The following is a 20,261-nucleotide window of genomic DNA, read 5'->3' as shown; positions in this document are numbered from 1 at the left end:
ATGGAAAATCTGTTTGGAAAAGACTCTACATTCGCGAAACCCCAACTTCCAGGTGCATCGACTGAGTGGAAGTTCTTGGACAAAGCCGAACCGGACTGCCTTTGTTCCAAACCACACGGACCTCGTGCCGTGTGCTGTTATCTGAGCCCGAAGCCAGAGAGGCCTCTCTGCGATGAAGTTCACATAACTTTAACAGTTTGGAGTTTGTGATTCATGACATTTGAGAAATCAATTAGAAATGTTAATCTGTGATTCATAACTCTAGAATGTGTAATATCATTTAGTTTTCTTAAATATAAATGTGAGTTGCATTAAACTGTTTTGTTGATAATTTTAGAAATAAAATCTGTCAACGCCGAGAAATATCTTCTCATTCCTGTTTAACTGTTTAGTCTGAAATTGACACAAGTTAATAGACATTAGATTATTGGTGGCCCTGCCTATCCTTAATCATTGAATAATAATCAGTTAAGGGAAATTGTGGTAACAAATAGGATCTTTCTCGGCACCTAAATGTAAATGAGACTGATATATATATAACGAGAAGTTACCTGACATAAATACTAACCTGCGTAGTTATTTAATGTCTGACTAATAATACTAACGAGAGACTCACCTTCGTCTTACTAACCGGTATTGTAGTCAATGTGTTTATAACCTTTTTTGTTTAACGATTTGTTAAACGGAATGTACGTGCTCTGTGATGTCATAGCAGTAAGCTGAGAGAGGCTCGTCATGTCATCGCTGAGCTGGCTGGCTGGCTCTCTGTGTGTGTGTGTGTGTGTGTGTGTGTGTGTGTGTCTCTCTGTCTGTCTGTCTGTCTGTCTCTCTCTTACTCTCTCTCTCTCCCTCTCAATTCAATTCATTTGTATTGTCAAAGCAATTGGACATGCATACATACATACATACATATATATGGAAAATAAACAATATGTGTACATCTCTTTCTGCATTAGTGGTGCCCTCACAGATGTGCAAGTTACATGACAGACAGACAGACAGACACACACACACTTTCACACACAGACAGACAGACACAGACACACACAGAAACACACACACATACTTTGACAGACAGACAGACAGACACACGCATATTATGGGTCTTTGTTGGGTAGTGAAATGGGTAGCATCAGTCGCAGTGTGGGTAATGTCAGGGAGCCAATCATAGTCCCCGTTATTTGCATATCGTGGCGCAAAGCATTCTGGGAAAAGCAACTAAACACGTTTAGTCATGTATTTGTCCATAGTTTACACATGACATGAAAGAGACAGTATGACGTATTGAGCACCTGGGATTCCTCATGTGTATGTGAGGGGCAGAGGAACCGGATCCCAAGTGTGCGTCCCAGGTGCTATAGGTTTCAAAGCATGCAGGGGAATAGGCACCCCACCCTGACACCTATAGAAGACTGGATACTGTTTATTAGGTTGAGTATTTCACATTTTACATAAATAAAAACAATTCCAATTTTAATACTTATGATTAAAATCGTTTAAAATATCAGTTCTTAAAATCACTTAAAAATTTTAAAATCTTGTGATTTTTAACCAAACTAAAACAATTAACTTTAAAATAAACGTGCTCAAATCAAATAAACAAAACGTGATAAAAGCAAAAAATTGCACACCAACAAAAGAGTCAGATACATTGAAAATAACTGAAAATGCATTGAACAAATTAAAAAAACAATTAAAAAGGAAAAAATAAAAAACAAACAAAAAAGGTCCAATGCATTTTAAATTAAACCCAAAACGGTCAATGTATCTGACAACAAAATATAACAAAACTATACCTAAAAAACCCTAAACAGTGTGATTTAAAAACAACTAAATCTTTAAAAATAATTAAGATTCATTATTTAAAATCTTCTTTTAAAAACAATCATTCATAAAATCTTTAAAGGATCTTTAAAAGATCTTGGACTCGGGCTCCAGCAGGGGGAACTAACCGTCCCCGGAGGTGGGTCCCATCATGGGATCCTGAGCTCCCCCAGATCTTGTATGCGCCAGTTCTTAAAGGCTTCCTCCTTGCCCCTCTGATGGACCTCCAGATTGACGTAGTCTTTTACAAACACCATGCCCCTCCGCGCGATGACGATCGGGTCCAGCTCCTGCTTATTGAACAAACAGATGTTCCGTCCCTCCCACAGTGCCTGCTTCACTGCGCAGACGACACGCCACCAGCACCTCAGGGTTGATGTTGAAATTCCCCTTGCCGGACCGTATAGGATCTGCTGGGCGGTCGCCCGCGCAGGAACGGCGAACCTGTGGAGGAACGGAGAAAACAGGAGCCAGACCCTGTGGGCGGAGGGGCACTCACTAAAGATGTGAGCCTCCGTCTCCTTCCCCAAGCAACCCTTATAGGGGCAGGTGTCATAAGGAGCTATGCCCCTTCTGTGCATGAACACTCGGGTGGGGAGACACCGACTCACAGCCATCCAGGAGACATCTTTCTGCGTGTTCGTGAGGCAAACGTGCGTAGCGTTAGCCCAGATAAACCGGCAGGTTTCGGGAGGGAAATCTTCTATCCGGCTGGTCTCCTGGGCAGATCTCATCTGACTACAGATGGTCTTATAATCCCAGGAGGCCAGCACGACTTTGTGGAGGCCTACTTCGAGCGCGAAGGCTCGGAGCGCCCTGTAGAACGGCGGGGGATCCCACGAGTGCGGCCTGGTGTTGTCCATGGCGCAGAGGCCGAATGGTCTCAGGCTGCTGGCAAAATAAAAGCGGTTCATGAAACTCACTTTCTTGCCAGCAGCCTGGATGTTCTTGACCACATAGGCCAGCCCCTGCGCCTTTATCAGCCGCACAACGTCCGGGACCCCCCTGCCTCCATCCAGGGTACCCTTCACCATCTGCACTCTTTTCAGCCTCTCCATTTTGCTCCCCCAGACAAACCGAAATATAATTCGGGTCACTAGTTTTGCGATAACCTTGTCTGGGGGGAAGATCATTCCTACGTAGAGGAGTATCGGGAAGAGGATGGCCTTTACGACCAGCACCTTACCAGCCATCGTCAAGGTCCTTGTGCTCCAGCCGTGGATCTTCCTTTGGACCTTTGCTATGGCCTCCTCCCAGCTCCGGGTGCCCGTGTTGGTCCCGTCGATCGTGATCCCCAGAACCTTGATAAACGGCTTCACAGGGAACATGGTCGGCGGGCCCCGGCCGACAGGCCATGCCCTGGAGAGGTAGACCTCGCTCTTGGCCTTGTTCACAGCGGCCCCCGTCGCCCTGCAGAAGCCGTCCAGCAGTTCCTCGACCCTGGCCACGGACGGAGCGTCCGTGCAGACCACGGCCACGTCGTCCATATAGGCCAGGGCCTTCAGTTGCTCTCCGCCGGAACCCGGGAGATGGAAACCTGTCACCCGGACGTCCCGGCGGATCGCCTGCATGAACGGCTCCAAGCAGAGGACGTACAGCAGGGCCGACAGGGGACAACCCTGCCGGACCCCCGACCTGACCGGAAATGGTTCGGTCAGGTGGCGGTTCACAAGGACCCTGCTGCTTAGGCCGCTGTAGATGATCTTCACCCACTTCCTCAGGCCAAGAGCGAGACCCTTCCTCTCCATAACGAGCTGCAGGTATTCGTGGCCCACTCTGTCGAAGGCTTTCTCCTGGTCCAAGCTGATTAGGACCAGGGGAAGCCCTCTCTCGTTCGAGTAGGCCACGACATCCCTGAGCAGCATGGCGTTGTCGGCCGCCGATCTCCCCCGGGCACCACAGACCTGGTCGGGACCCACGACTTGAGGGAGTGGCCGCTGCAGCCGGAGCGTCAGTGCTTTGGCCAGTATCTTGTAGTCGGTGCACAGGAGGCTGACTGGCCGCCAGTTCCTCAGATCTTTTGGGTCTCCCTTCTTGTGAAGAAGGGAGAGGATACTTTTCTTCATCGAAGGGGCCAATCTGCCCTCTCTGTACATCGACCCCAGGACCTGGCCCAGATCTTCCTTAAGCACCTCCCAAAAGATCTTATAGAACTCAGCAGGGATCCCATCGGGACCCGGTGTCCTTCCAGAGTTAAGACTCTTTATCACCTGGGAGAGTTCAGTGGTGGTGATCTCTGGATCCTCCTCCTCCTCCTCGTCCCCCTCATTGCGGGACTCCAACAGGGACAGAAAGTGATGGATCAGATTTTGATCCACCACCCTCTGGTCGTACAACTCCCTGTAGAAATCCCGCACCACTGTCTCAACAGCCTCTCTGCCCTCCACCTCTTGCCCCGAGGAGTCGATCATGGAGGACATTGCAGGCCGCCTCTCCTTCGTTTTCTTGAAGAAGAAGCGGCTGCATTTCTCATCGTCCTCCATGATGCGGACCCTGGAAAGGACCTTGATCTTTTCTTGCTCCTCCCGATAGAGGGCGGAGAGACTCAGTTTGACCCGGGCCACCTCCTCAGCTAGGTCGAAGCCTCTGAGCTGTAAAAGACTCAGGCGCTGGAGGCGGGCGTTTAGATGGGAATATCTCGCCCGCCTCTCGCGAGCTTTCCGTTTCCCCAGCTGAATGAAGTAGCCCTTGGTTCTTTTCTTCATCATCTCCCACCACTCTATGGGAGAATCAAAAAGGTCCTTCAGGGTCCTCCACTCCTCGAGGCGTCTGCTAAAGGTCTTAATCACACGAGGGTCATCGAGCAGAGAGGTGTTGAGCTTCCAGACCCCAGGCCCCGACTCCCGTGTGCTCGGAATGAGCACCTCTGTCGTCAGGAGCCTGTGGTCTGAAAAGAAGACCGCCTCCGAAGACATGGCGGTCCTCTCCAGTGGCTTGCTGAGGAGGACGAGATCTATCCTGGAGAAGGAGGAGCCAGAAGAACTCACCCAGGTGAACAAGGGGACCAGGTCCCGACCTGCGTCGCAGAGTTCAAAGTCCTCCACGAACGCAGCGAGGTCCCTGCTGGATCTATCGTTGCGGGGCTTACTCCGGTCTACATCCCTCAGAGCACAGTTGAAATCACCTGAAATGATAACTGGCAAGGTGCCGATCAGGAGCGGGCGTAGCTGAGGGAGAAAGAGGACTCTCTCTCTCTGGCTGGTGGGGGCATAGACATTGACCAGCCTCAATACAGCCCCCTTGTATTTAAAATCGAGGCTGGCCAGTCTGCCCGCCTCTATTACCTTAAATGTTTTAACTGTTAAGAAGGGGTTTTTCAGGAGTACGGCAATCCCGTCCGCTCGGGACACATTGGACCCCGACCAGAAGGATTCTCCAAGGGTCCAAGTGTCCCGGAGATCTTTATATTCTTTTTGGAACGGGATGCCGCACTCCTGTAAACAAATAATGTCTGCCTTCATTCCAGCCAGAGAGTTTAAAACATCGGTCCTCTTTTTCACCTCAGCAATGCTCCTCACATTGATTGAAATAATGGTTAATGCCATAATGGCTGTGAGGGCAATTACCCGCTCCGTAACAATCATGTAAAGAAACCTTTCTCTTCCCCACTCCTCTCTTCTCCCTCACCTAGCTTAGCGCTAGCACCCATCATTTCAATCATTTGCCTCACCGCTTGATCCTCTAGGAAGACTATGGGGGGGGCTCGGCTCCCGCCACCCGGTAAGGCGGGCAAAACTCCACTGGGCTCAGGGCCCGTGGTGCTGGAGGTTCTCCCTGGTTCCTTTGCGGCCGAGGCCCGACGAACAGATGGCAGGGCAGAGGCTTTATGTACAACTGGGGAGAAAACTGTGTAGACCCCGCTAGTTGTTCTTTTAACTAATGGTGGGGGAGGGGGTGGTCTCTCCCTTCCCGGCTGTCTGCCGCCGCAGGCCTCCTCCCCCAGCGCCAGTGACCTTGCCATCACGTCCCTGATGTCTTTCTGGGAAAGGACACTGGCGCCGACTCTCGTCTCCTGAGGACCTGCGGCTCTCCCACTACTGCCGGGAGGGCATACCTGACCCCTCCCCTGGGAGAGTCTCAGTTGTGGGGCAGGAGGAATGTTATTTCTAGGGGGCCTCTCCTCTACCAGGCTGCCCACTCGGGGCAGTGGAGAAGGCCCACCACTCTCCTCTCCGGAGTCAGAGTGGGGCGTATAAAAATTTGAGGGAGGGGACTCTGGAGCGGGGGAGGAGCCGGCAGGGGGGGGAGAATCTGCAGAATGAATCCTTTTTTTCATCATACCCCCCCTACCCATGCTCCTCTTCTCAGCCCTCCTTCTCTTCCCCGCTACCACTGTCCACTCTCCCTCTGCCTCCACTTCTGACCCAGAGTCAGAGAGGGAGCCTATGAGGCTCCTGAGGATTGTTTCCTCTCTACCCCCATCTTGGGGTATCACCTTTGGAGGAGCCTCCGCTTGATTTTCTCTCTCTCCACCACCCCCGAGGGCCCGCGCCCTATTTGCATAGGAGGAGGGACAATTCCTAAAGAGGTGCCCTCCCCCACCGCACAGGTTGCAGGCCCTCTCCTGCTTGCAGGCCCTGGTCTGATGTTCCCCGCCGCAGACCTTGCACTTAACAACGGTACAGGCTGCGGCTAAATGACCCAGGGCCCCGCAGTTCCTACATAATTTGGGCATGCCATGATAAAAGACAAGCCCCCTATTTGCTCCTAAAACCACGGTGCTTGGTAGATGGCGTACTCCGCCGATGGCGGCCACTTCCACCTGCAGGCGCACCTGCCACCGCCGAGCACCGGTCCAGACCCCATCCTCATCATTAACTCTCCTGCTTTCAGACAGGATCTCACAGTGTCTCCTCAGCCTCAGACACACACAGAAACACACACACATACTTTGACAGACAGACAGACAGACACATGCATATTATGGGTCTTTGTTGGGTAGTGAAATGGGTAGCATCAGTCGCAGTGTGGGTAATGTCAGGGAGCCAATCATAGTCCCCGTTATTTGCATATCGTGGCGCAAAGCATTCTGGGAAAAGCAACTAAACACGTTTAGTCATGTATTTGTCCATAGTTTACACATGAGATGAAAGAGACAGTATGACGTATTGAGCACCTGGGATTCCTCATGTGTATGTGAGGGGCAGAGGAACCGGATCCCAAGTGTGCGTCCCAGGTGCTATAGGTTTCAAAGCATGCAGGGGAATAGGCACCCCACCCTGACACCTATAGAAGACTGGATAGGGAGATATAAATAGCAATGGGGAGACTCTTGTACTTGGTGTGGCTCTATCCATATAGTGGGGCCAGCAGGTGCAGCAATAGAAGCTCAGCCTGGGGAGACTGGATTTAGCATTTCCTCTCCATTTTGATAACTATCCATAATCATTTCTGCAAAATACTTCTATGATACCTATGTATGTTTTTTACTTGTACTATATTATACTATCAAGTATCAGTGTACACATACAATGTGACCTGTTACATTAATACAGAGGCCACGGAAGGCCAGATCACTAATAGCCACTGTCCCCTGATATTACACTTTTTTACAATCACTTTGGCACTCATTTCAGAACCTTGATGTCATTTTTCAAAACTCTAGACACTAAACTCACACCCGATGATCAAAATGCACATTTTTCAAAACTCTAACACTTTTTTACAATTGCTTGGATACAATACACATCAACCTCAGATCATTTGTTCATTGAACTAAAATGACACAACTTAACATCAAAGTATTACCATTTCAAAATGCAATTCACACATTACATCTGAGATCACTGTCTATTCATTTCATTACAAAGATCTAACTATCAATTGATACAGCTGCTCAAAATGATAAGTGACTGTTGCATTACTCTTAATGCATAATTTTATGGAAACTGACAAACAATATTCCATGTTTCGATCATGAAAGTTTCAGGATAATGAGATCCATTGACATCAATAAACGAGGAGCATGAACCAGTTGGACTACATTATCTATGGATGTAATATTTCATCATCATTCATCATCATGTAGCACTTTTCCATACCATGTTTGCAGTGTGGAAGGAAAGTTAGAAATTCTTTCTCTAATACCTGTTTTTCTCTCTTGTATACTTAAGAAAGATAAGGTCAAGCTAGAAGGTCAGGCCAGAAGGTAGTTTGATTTCTGTTTGTTATTTACGATGAGAATCTTGGAGACAATGTCAAACAGTATGATTGAAGTGCCTGCTCCCTAATCCATGTGTTGATCTATGAACTCTGTCCTATAATGATATAAATTCTGCTTAGCTAACTTTTAAGATAACATAGTAATGACTTTCTGATTATAACCAGCTCTTTGATTTTTGTGTATAAAAGCTCTGACTGTTAAAATGAAGGCAGAGCGACTTTGGGATCTACTTGAGTCACTGTTTCTCTCCACGCTGCGTGTATTAAAGGCATTGCAACTAACGCTCCAACCTGGTTGAAGATGATTGTTCTTCCACATCAGATTTGACATTACTGTATGTATGCAGGCCCTTGTAATTGCTTTTCCAATACTGCCAACTGGTTATTGATGATTGATTTCACATTGTGGTACGAGTATCGAGTGAAATGAGTGCTATCCACCCCAGCAACACAGTGATAACATGGAGCCGGCAAGTCATCCAGGTCACAATAGAGGTCAAGCAGTGGGAGGAGGAAGACGTGGTGGTCAAAGGAATGGAAGGGGACATGCACCCCTTCTGAGAGGTGGTCGTGGGCCTCGTCATAGAGGAGGGCTTAGGCCTCACCAGAGAGGCAGCCATGGGCCTCATTTGAGAGGTGTTGGGGGAACGTGGTAGAGGACAAGGCCACGGACCAGACAGCGGCAGCAACAGCAAATAGTGTCCAGTGAAATCCGAGAAATAGTTGTAGAGCATGTTGTAAATCATGGCATGACCATGACTGAGGCAGCTACAATGATTCAATCAAACCTCAGAATCAACTCAGGATCAACTGTGGCCTCAATCATCAGAAATTTCCGTACTGAGAAGCGGCAAGTCTTCAGCATGCACTAAACATTAGGCTACTCTCAATTGTCAAATGACTGTATACTGCATACCAATGTGTAGCACAGAGTATAGTGTGCCTTTTGAAAGAAATGCAGACAGAGTGAAGCAGCTGATGACTGAGTATGTTCAGGTATGTTCAGTTTCAAGATGCCTCTTGTGAAAAATGGTTGTGAGAACCTGAACCTGAACACAGGGCTGATGGAAATTCAGAAGTACAGTAATCAATCCTTTGTTTTACACTAAGCCAGGTGAGGAACACTGCAGTTGACATTTTACTGTAGTTTTGTTCTTTTTTGTAGCTAATTATTGTTGCATGGCTTCAAAGAAACCTATGGTGTGATTTGATTGTATTGCATCAATACATTTCAGATTTTGTTCAATGATTCCACTGTGTCTGTAGTATTCTCTCTACTAGTCCTTTTACAGTGATGTATTTATGTGTAGTACCATAATGAAACATGTATCACATATTTTGTACTACAATATTTAATGATTGTACGAACAACTACACAGTGAAACTATCGGTATCTTCTGTGTGGGTGATCTAAATAAATGTTACTATGGTATTTCATGATAAATGAATTATTTGAACCAACAAGTCTGCAAGTGCAAGGTTTCTTTAAAGATATGAATGCACAATGCAATGTTTTGAACATTGGACAGCCTGTGTTACAAGTGATGACCGTTTTGAGTTTTGTGTCTAGAGTTTTGAAAAATGACATCAAGGTTCTGAAATTAGTGACAAAGTGATTGTAAAAAACTGTATATTCATCCTATTTAATGTGCTCTTTTAAAATGTACTTTTCTTTTTTATGTTGCCATTTCTGTTCTACCAATGTTTCAGTTGTTAGCCAAAGATTGACAGAGTACATCTCATACACACAGGCCAGACAGCAAGGATTTCTTTTTGAAATTCAATTACAAATGCTGCATGAACTCATCAATACGATTAGAGCTCCTGAAAGCAATATAACTAACTCACTCTACAGCATCTCATTAGCAGTGAAAAGAAACCAAGAAAGTTGGGACAGTCGACTGTTTACCACTATGTAACATCACCTTTTCTTTTAATAACACTTATTAAGCACTTGGGCACTGAAGACACCACTTGGTTAAGTTTAGCAAGTGGGATTTCCCCCCATTCATCCATTATGCATTTCCTCAGCTGCGCAACTGCACAGGGCCTTCGTTGTCTTAATTTGCACTTCATAGTGCGCCACACATTCTCAATTCGGAGACAGGTCAGGACTGCAGGCAGGCCATGCTAGCACCCGCACTCTCTGCCTACGCAACCATGCGCTTGTAATCTGGGCAGAATGTGGTTTGGCGTTATCCTGCTGAAAAATGCAGGGATGTCCCTGGAAAAGACGATGTCTGGATGGCAGCATATGTTGCTCCAAAATGTGTACATCTCTTTCTGCAAAAATGGTGCCCTCACAGATGTGCGAGTTACATGACAGACAGACACTCATACACACTGTCACACCCACACACACACACACACTTTCACAGACAGACACACGCACACACACTCACTTTCACACAGAGACAGACACACAAACACAGAGACAGACACACACACAATCACTTTCACACAGAGACACACAAACACATACACTTTCACACAGACACACACACACATACATACATACATACATACATATATAAGGAAAAGAAACAATACATTTAAAAATCACAAAAATATGTAATAAAGTACAGAAAATCTAAATGTAATAAAATGTGATCTTTAATACACACAAATATGTATGGCTGGTCGGATGCGTCTTGGACTCGGGTTCCTCTTCATTACGTATAATGCTTTTGCCTTTTGCTATAGCTTTCCGTGGAGGGGATCGTGGGTGAGTTTGTACCATTCTTGGGAGGCTCTGCCTTGTTGGGGCGGAGCTGTGATCCAGGTGAACAGCAGATCGGACATAGGTGGGCATGTGGGCGGAGGAGGAAGGCCGGTCAAGCAAATAAGCTTGCTAAGGTACGCAGCAGCAGCAAGCAGCCCCACCATCCAGTCAGCCAGCCAGTCTGGCTGGCAGTGACTGAGTGGTTGACAGACGGCAAGCAACGGAATGTACGTGCTCTGTGATGTCATAGGAGTCACCTGAGAGAGATGTTTGTGATGTCATCGCTGAGCTGGCTGGCTCTGTGTGTCTTGCTGGCTGTGTGTGTGTGTGTGAGAGAGAGAGAGACTTTTTGACTTTTATCAGACTTCATTGCCTGTTTGCAACACGCAATAATTCATACAAAAGAAAATAAATAAATAAATAAAAAATAGTGTTCCCCTTTGTTTGTCTCCCCCCAACACGCATTAACTCCGCCACTGATCTGTACACTTTTAAAGAAAGCAACCCAATACACACAACAAAACAACCATCAAATACTAAACCCTATAAATGAATTACATAATAAAAACCAACTCCCCGTCATACAATTCACAAAGGGCATCATTAATACACCAGACCTGTTCAAAACTCTCCAAATCATTCATCAGCCTGTAATAGTTAAACTCTAGTCTGACTCTGCACTTGACCAGCATGGCAAACACTCTCACTGCATCCTCACTGCCCTCCCCACACACTCTGTTCTTCCTAGTCTTATAGACGGCCATTTTAGCCTGGCCCAGCAAGAAGTTTACCAGCTGGTCCACATGTTTGGTCTTTCTGGTGTATCGCGCCCCTAAAATAAAAACCTTTGTGTTAAAAATCAGGTTAAGATCAGTAAAAAGACGAGTTAAAAGACTAAAAATGGGTGACAACCGAGAGCAAGTGCTGAAACAGTGAAACACGGTCTCTCTCTGAGCACAGAATGGGCAGGCGTCGGACACAGCAGGGTTAAGAACAGTAATAAAAGAATTGACAGCAATAATGGTGTGTAACACCCTCCACTGCAGATTGCCAGCTCTCTTATTGAGGGGGGCTTGTACAGGCTTCTCCAGGCGGGCGCAGTGTCTTCCCCCAGCCCCAGCCTGTAAAGTAATTTTAGGAATCACAAAGAAACAGTTGAAAGTGCTAAATAAGTATTTTGATGCACCATATTAATTTAGGAAATGTACATGTTGTTTTTCATCAGCTTCTGTATCTGATGGCTCCACATCACTGGCTGGATTGACAGCAACGACACTCTAAAAAAAGAAGTGTTAAGTTTGAGCATTCAGGACTTGTTTTGAAGATCCTGAATATCACTGGTCCACAATTTATCTGTGAAACTATGGGTTAATCTCCATATACAAAATACTTTTCACACACACTTTAAATTTACAACTAAATTTACATGTTGATGTCTTTCGTCAGCTTCTGTATTTGATGGCTCAATATAACTGGTTGCATTAACAGCAACGGCACACTACAAGAAAATAACATTATATTTAAACATTCAGGACTGGTTTAGCATCACCTCGAATATCCCTAGCCCTTGAGGTCGATTGTTATTGTGGTCTTCAAGACCAGTGCTTCTCAACCTTAGTCCTGGAGGAGGCCCACTGTCTGCTGATTTTCATTACAACAACATTGTAGGTTATATCAGTGACTGTGGTCCTAAAGTACCCCTATGCCTGCTGTTTTTTTTCCAGTTGAGCTCTTAATTACCTAATTGGCTTAACTGAAGCCATTTAACCCTTTTCCCAGGTCTTTGGTTGTTGATGAGTTACAAAGAGCTGGATTGTGGCCCGCCATGACTGGAAGTGAAGAACACTCACTCTAGGCCTTTAACTTAATGTTCATATGTAGGGGCCTATCCATCTGATTTGTTTTTGCACATTTATTAACAGAAAAATTGATGGTACGTGAAATCATCTGAGCTGAAAAATATAATGTTCCACCAATAATAAAATAAATGTATTAATTAAAATTATAGAGATAATAGAATGTTCACAGATTATTAGTTCAGAAAATAAAATATTTTTTTATATCTTAAATAGAATTAACACTCAAATCAGTTGTAGGGTAAACAAGGTCTATTTTTTGGATTGATTTTATAATTATACATGTATGGCTGCATGAAGCTTACCTGAGAATCTGATATTTTAGTAACTTTGTTGCTTCTTGTTGGGTAGTCCACGTTTGCCGCCGTTCTTTTTCTGTAAATGTAAATCAAAAGGCAATAATTACATACTGTAATTAAAATACAAAAAGTATAAACATTGTATTATTATTTTTGTATCCTGTTTCTCCATCTCGATGCTGTTCTTTTTGGAATTGCATATCTAGGTTTACTTAAATACTGTTTATAAGATTGTAAACTCATCATCCACATTTCTTCATTTGCCAAACTTTATGTAGTGCGCTTGCAGTTTCAGAAGAAGAAAAAAAACTGTAACAGATGGGATATGTAGTACTTTATACTCGAGTGGTCTATGCGATTACACCCTGTTGGTGTTATTAAGAACGCCAAGTACCAGAATGCAGAGCGGGACTGTTTTTTGTGCCGTGACTTGTCGGGGGAAAAACGTGCAGAAAAAACGGACGAGAAGGTGAAGGTAGTATGGCGGTGATGCACGCGTTGGTGAAGTGGGAAAGCGGGGTCGACAAAGACTCTTACAGCGTGATTCCCACTGCTTGCTTTCGCAATTTTGATTTATTCAGCATTGCTGATGATGACGAAGAGACGACTCGAAACTTCAGAGCAGAGTGGAGAGACACGAACAAACCTCCAAAAGGTGGATGGCCTGTCCATGAAGCGCAGATCATTATGACTGGTAACAATGTTTATTTAAAAAAAAAAAAACATTAAAGTCTTTACATGCTATTTGATATATACAATCACAGTATATTTGAAATGAATGTTTAAGTTATTAATGTGTTGTACGTCTAACATACTCTTATAACATGGTAGGTGGTGGTGAGGGCGCTAAAAACTCGTCATACTTGACTGGCATTTGTAAGAACGATTTATTGTGTGTTGTGCTTTACAATAAAATCCCCCAAATCACAAAATAAATTAAACCAGATATAATTTAACTTCAGTTTTGATTCAGTGTTGGCTGTTCATCTTAATTTGTATGGTCAAAGCACAGTATTTTTATGACAAATAAATATAATCCCCAAATATCTGTGGACATAATGCAGGGTTTTATTTATTTTATTTTTATTTTAGGAAAAGAAGGCGAACTAAGAAGAAAACTTAATGACCTAACAAAAATGCCCTGTCCTAAAATGAAGAGAGTACCTAAACCAAACAAAAAACTTCAAATTTCAGATGATAGTGACCTTGATGAACCACAGTTACCGGTGAGATAATTACTGCAAATATTAAATAAATGTATTGCAGGATTGTTTTTTTTTAATCATATTCATATATATATATATATTTTCATTTTAAACTCTTTTCCTCTCTGAATACAGCACAAAATAAGAAAGAAAACCGATGGAGCTTCAAGAATTAGATCCCGTCATATTCTACAGACATTTAAAGAGTCCAGTGAAGTTGAGCTACAGCAAAACGTTAAGCAGCTCGAAAAGGAAAACACAAGACTTAAAAATGAAAACCAATGTCTTCGAAACCGTATGGTTGATGGTAAGTTTTTTTATTTATAGCAAATAATTCCTTACCTTGATAAATGTTATTCTTCAGTAATTTAGATTCCAGAGTAATGTATTATAGTTGATCATACTGAAGTAATCTAGAACCACAATACAGACTCTTAATGTGCACTGTCTAATAGTTTAATAATACTGATTATTAAATAAAGTTTTTCAACATAACTTCATAATCCTACATTAATGACTATATGCATTACATTAGACCTGGAAATTCTTGTATTTTATCTTTTTTATTTTTTTCGTAGCTAATGTTAATGACCCACAAAAAGGTCAGTTTGCCAATAACATAGAGCAAGTCTCTCAAGTATAATTGCAGGCATTGATGGTTTTGTTTTCACTTTGCATTAAATATATTACTAGAAATGATTATCATTTAATACTAAGGTTTTTTTCTCCAGAGATTCCAGACCTTTTGGACAATCTGAAAAAAATTGTAACAAAAGCCACATTTATCAGCAATGAAGACAAAAGTGTGTCACCATCAAGTGGTTCTGACAGCCCCACAGCAAATTGTTCTGAATCTGACAAAGAATCACCAAAACAGGTATAACACTCTTGGTCTACAATATTACAAAGACAAGGTAAAAATATATATATTGAAAACAAATATTGGTTGTAAACAATCTAATGATGCTACATTATCAGTTATATTCATAGTTATAGTTGATAATAAGAATGTAATTGAATTATGGGTGTCACAGATTCACTGACTTTATTATGTCTGTAAATTAATAAACTTAGAATTGAGACATACTGTGGTCTTTAATAACACATTTCTGTAACAAAATCACAGCCTTACTGATAATGTATTCCACTTAACATAATATAAGAATAGTTTGGGGATAAACTTGTTTTTTATTTACCATTGTCTTTTAGGTGGAAATATTCCCAGGCACTGGAGTTTACATTGACAAACTGTCCTGGATCCTTGCAGAGAGGTGCAGCACGAATACGTCATATGCAAGAACCCTGACGGTTGCTGTCTTTGACTTTCCAACATTACTAAAGAGCAATCTTCGTGGTGGTGGCAGCAAGAGAGATCCAACTTCGGAGACATTAAGATCCTCATTGATGTTATTGAGGATCATATACAGCTGCCTTCGGAAGGACACGACGTGTTTCAGTTGCGGGGCTTTGCAGCCCAGCGGGACCCTCTTAATGCCGGACATCAGCTGCCCGAGCCGGTGCGGATGAACGGAGGGACGTTAGACAGCGTTACCTTCCGGGCAGGAGCAGCGAGCGGCAACACCGGGGTGAAAGTGTCGTCTAACACTGTGCCATTAGCCACTAGCTGATTGAGCAGATCAGTGGTTTTTAAGAAGATAACAATGGCAGCAGACTTGATATTTTCACACCCTGCTACCTCCCCAACCGCTAACACACACTGCTCTAGGGGGCAGAACTGCACCGGAGCGATCTTGACTCCATGGCGTCGGGTCAGTTTTTCAAAAGACGCATTCAGGGGGTCCGACCCCCCGACCCGGGAAGAACTACCGGTACTCCCCCCTCCCCTCCCCTGTTCCCCCACAATAAGAAAAGCACTGAAAACAGAAGACAAAATAAACAAACTGAAAAAAGTAAAGCAACAAAAAAACGCAGCCAAAGGACAGAGCTCTCAGCAGCACTCCCGCTCACTGCAGACCCCTCCCACACACTCCCAGCTGAGAGAGAGAGAGAGTTAGTGTCTGTCTGTCTCTCTCTCTCTCTCTCTGTAGATGCATCATAGGGAACATATGTAACAATCTCTCTTTTTGTTTACCAAAAATGAGAATGAACGTATTTCAAGTGGGTGTTGCCTTGGTTGGAAACGTTTTAAGATTATTTATGAAGTGTAAAGTGGATTTGTCTCAGTTCTCCGTAGTTTTCAATGTATGTGCCATTCAGTAGCGTTCATGTTACAGATGTGCCCTATGCAGTGGTAGGGTCAATAAAATGTCAGTAAAACTTTATTTTAGCAATTATGGAGGGGAAGAACTGCAAATAGAGGGTCCCCACTAATTATCTAACTTACCAACAACGTTTCAAATTAGGTCTTGCGAAGCTGCCAAATAATGCTGTATAATCGTATGTGTCTTCATACACCGGCTGCTATAGTCTGATAGCTTTGATTATATATACATATTTTCTCGTGAACCACAAATGCTATTTGCTTGATTTTTACAGAGTATGTTATAAATACCATTGTTATGAAGCCTGACAAATTGTATGCTGTAATTATGAATATTTTCAAATCATTTGTTTGTTTTTCCTAACATGTTACAAATGTTCCCTATGTGAAAGATGCATTATATCTTAATAACGTCTAAACAATTAAAGATATACAGATTATTATTTTCGGTAAAGTTATAACACATTGCTATTAACTATGTGTGTCAGTAAAAGTTTAAAAAATCCTAATAATTTTTTATTGATCCTGCAAAATAGGTGTTTAGGGAACATTTGTAACATTAGGGTTACGATTTGCCATAGACGCGGAATGAGTTTGATTGTGATGTTAAATGGGGTTTAAAGACGCAGTCGCCTCGGTGCTGATTACTATTGCTGTGTTTCTCCACTTCTACTCCATGCTTGGGAACGCCCACATCCAGTGACGTCAAAACCGGTGGAAAAGCGGTTCAAAAAAGATCAGCTGGATCCCAGGCCGAGCAGCAGCTCCGGCTCCAGCACCGGCACCATGTCGCTGGAAAAGCGCTAAGTGAGCTCACAGTGAGCTCAGTGTAATGTCTGCTCTGGTGAGCTCACAGTGTGACCTAGTCGTGAGTTCACGTCTTCACTGGGTAGTCCATGACAACTTAATTGACTCAATTCTGGGGCTTAATTGGTCAAAATGACCATTGGTTGAAGGTACTCAGGGACTGATGTGTAGAGAGACTTATTAAACCTGCAGGATTGTGGTTTTCCCAGAACAGAATTAACCAGTGTAGCGTTATGTTGGGTGTATTCTGATAAGAGCATTTTAGCTCTGAGCTGAAGCACTGATCTAAAGAAGACCTCTCCCCCCCAAATTTATCAGATTTCCTTAACTCATCAGCATGTGAACTGGTTTACATCAAAGTGACAGTCTTGGGAGGATGGCACCAAGAATGGGCCAAATAGCTTGGAATCCCTGCTGTGAGATGTCTGGGGAAGGGGGCCTGTAGGAAATAAAAACTCTTTGAAATGGACGAGAGCCGAAATCCCGACACAGAGCTACGAACCCGTGCCAACCGGCATTTCCAAAAGATGGCATGGATTGACATCAGTCATACATCAAGCCCCCCTCCAATAGGACACTGGGGGCTGAAGCCGAAATCCAATCTCACAAACTAAAGAACCAATCACCTATTGATCTGACAGGCGTATAAAGGGTAACGCACGGCATCTCTCTCTCTCTCTCACCTAAACCAGTAACTCGCTGCCACAGCTCAACTTGTATCTCTGTTGCCAGAACCGGAACCAGAAACCAACTAAGTCTTTACCAGCAACAGAAGGGTTAAACTGGGAGAAGGAGATTGAGCCGTACGAAGAATTCTTTTAAAGGACTTTATTAAATAAAGAACTTTACAGACTGCGCTGCCCGCCTGTGCCCAGCCATCCAGCTGGACAATTGACTAAGTCGACTGAATACGAAAGTCATTTAAATAGCTATTTGAGTCTTAAGAAACTTGACCCTTGGAACGAACAGGGCCCTGCTTTCCTCAAAGACTTTGTCTTCAAGTAACTACGGTGGAACCCTGCTTACAAAGAAGATTTTGTGCACAACCTTGGAGCCTTCAAACCAGTGGAAAATCTGTTTGGAAAAGACTCTACATTCGCGAAACCCCAACTTCCAGGTGCATCGACTGAGTGGAAGTTCTTGGACAAAGCCGAACCGGACTGCCTTTGTTCCAAACCACACGGACCTCGTGCCGTGTGCTGTTATCTGAGCCCGAAGCCAGAGAGGCCTCTCTGCGACGAAGTTCACATAAGTTTAACAGTTTGGAGTTTGTGATTCATGACATTTGAGAAATCAATTAGAAATGTTAATCTGTGATTCATAACTCTAGAATGTGTAATATCATTTAGTTTTCTTAAATATAAATGTGTGTTGCATTCAACTGTTTTGTTGATAATTTTAGAAATAAAATCTGTCAACGCCGAGAAATATCTTCTCATTCCTGTTTAACTGTTTAGTCTGAAATTGACACAAGTTAATAGACACCAGATTATAGGTGGCCCTGCCTATCCTTAATCATTGAATAATAATCAGTTAAGGGAAATTGTGGTAACAAGTAATGATAGGATCTTTCTCTCCACCTAAACGTTAATGAGACTGATATATATATAACGAGAAGTTACCTGACATAAATACTAACCTGCATAGTTATTGAATGTCTGACTAACAATACTAATGAGAGACTCACCTTCGTCTTACTAACCGGTATTGTAGTCAATGTGTTTATAACCTTTTTTGTTTAATGATTTGTGTGTTATCATATGCGATCCCATGGTCTTTGATTTGGTCACGGAAGTGATTTGTCTTTGATTTGTTGATCTAGAGTTGAATTTTAATTAGTTTTTCCCTTTTGTATAATTAGTGTAGTGCTACATTTAGTCTTTGTTTTTGAATAAATTTGACAATTTATATCTTTGGAATTGGTGTCTGCGTCCAATTATTACAGAAATTGAGTTCTACAAGATTCCAGGATTCGTGATAAGGTGATACTATAAATTCACTTCTTTAATTGAATTTTATAAGTGTACCTTACGCTACACCTTTGACCACCACGTCTTCCTCCTCCCACTGCTTGACCTCTATTGTGACCTGGATCACCTGCCGGCTCCATGTTATCGCTGTGTTGTTGAGGTGGATAGCACTCATTTCACTCGATACTCGTACCACAATGTGAAATCAATCATCAATAACCAGTTGGCAGTATTGGAAAAGCAATTACAAGGGCCTGCATACATACAGTAATGTCAAATCTGATGTGGAAGAACAATTCCTTTATCCCTCTGTTCTCCACCAGGGTTGTGCTGTTCGCCTCGATTGGCAAGTTTGCAGTGTGAGGAGTGGATCCATGTCGTCGTTCCTAGGCACTTCACAGCTGTGTGGGTGGTCAGGAGCACCTGGTAGGGCCCTGTCCACCTGGGCTGTTGGGAGGACTTTCTCTTGTGTGCTTTGATATACACAGTCACCTTGCTGGAAGGGGTGGTAAACCTGCTGGGATGGTTCAGTCTGGGCGGCTTTCATCTGTGAATGGACAGCTTCGAAAGCACGTGTTAGTCCCATACAAAAAGACAACAGAGCATCATCCATCAAGTGGATGTCCATTTCCCTTACAGACAATGGAGGAGTGATGGAGAGTCTCATAAGTCATCCCATAATAATCTCACACAGAGAAAGACCTGTTTTTCTCAATTTGCTGACGATTTCATTGTCATTAGGACTATAGGAAGGGGATCTGGACGTTTGAGTCCTGTTTGTTTGCATATATTAGACAGCTTATTCTTTAATATCCCATTTTGTTTCTCCACTGCTCCAGCTGACTGAGCCTGATGGGGCAGTGAAAATGTTGTTTACCTCGCAGGGCTTTGCATAGTTCCTGCACTATTGTCCCAGTGAAGTGAGTGTTCCTATCACTGGAAATTTCCCTGGAATGCGAAATCTACATATAACATCCCTTAACTGTATTTTTGCTACTTTTACTACTTCAGCCTTCCTACGGGATAGGCTTCAACCCATTTAGAACACCTATATATTATTACAAGTATATATTCATATCCACAACATTTAAGCTTTTGAACACAATCTATTTGCATATTGCAGGATTATGAGCTTGACAAATGTGGCAAGTTCTACAATATTGCTAAGCTGTTACTATAAAACCTGGGGCAAACC

At 43.5% G+C, this 20,261-nt stretch overlaps 1 non-coding gene across 1 annotated transcript; it reads left to right on the top strand.

The window, feature by feature from the left end:
• The first annotated feature begins 10,639 nt into the window (after positions 1 to 10,639).
• On the top strand, positions 10,640 to 10,754 carry LOC136762324 (U5 spliceosomal RNA). Its single transcript, XR_010820527.1, has one exon. It is a non-coding gene; the product is annotated as a U5 spliceosomal RNA (small nuclear RNA).
• Positions 10,755 to 20,261: the final 9,507 nt, after the last annotated feature.

Source organism: Amia ocellicauda, chromosome 10 (genome assembly GCF_036373705.1).
Source record: "Amia ocellicauda isolate fAmiCal2 chromosome 10, fAmiCal2.hap1, whole genome shotgun sequence".
Taxonomy (NCBI): domain Eukaryota; kingdom Metazoa; phylum Chordata; class Actinopteri; order Amiiformes; family Amiidae; genus Amia; species Amia ocellicauda.
This window is presented reverse-complemented; position numbering and strand designations above follow the sequence as displayed.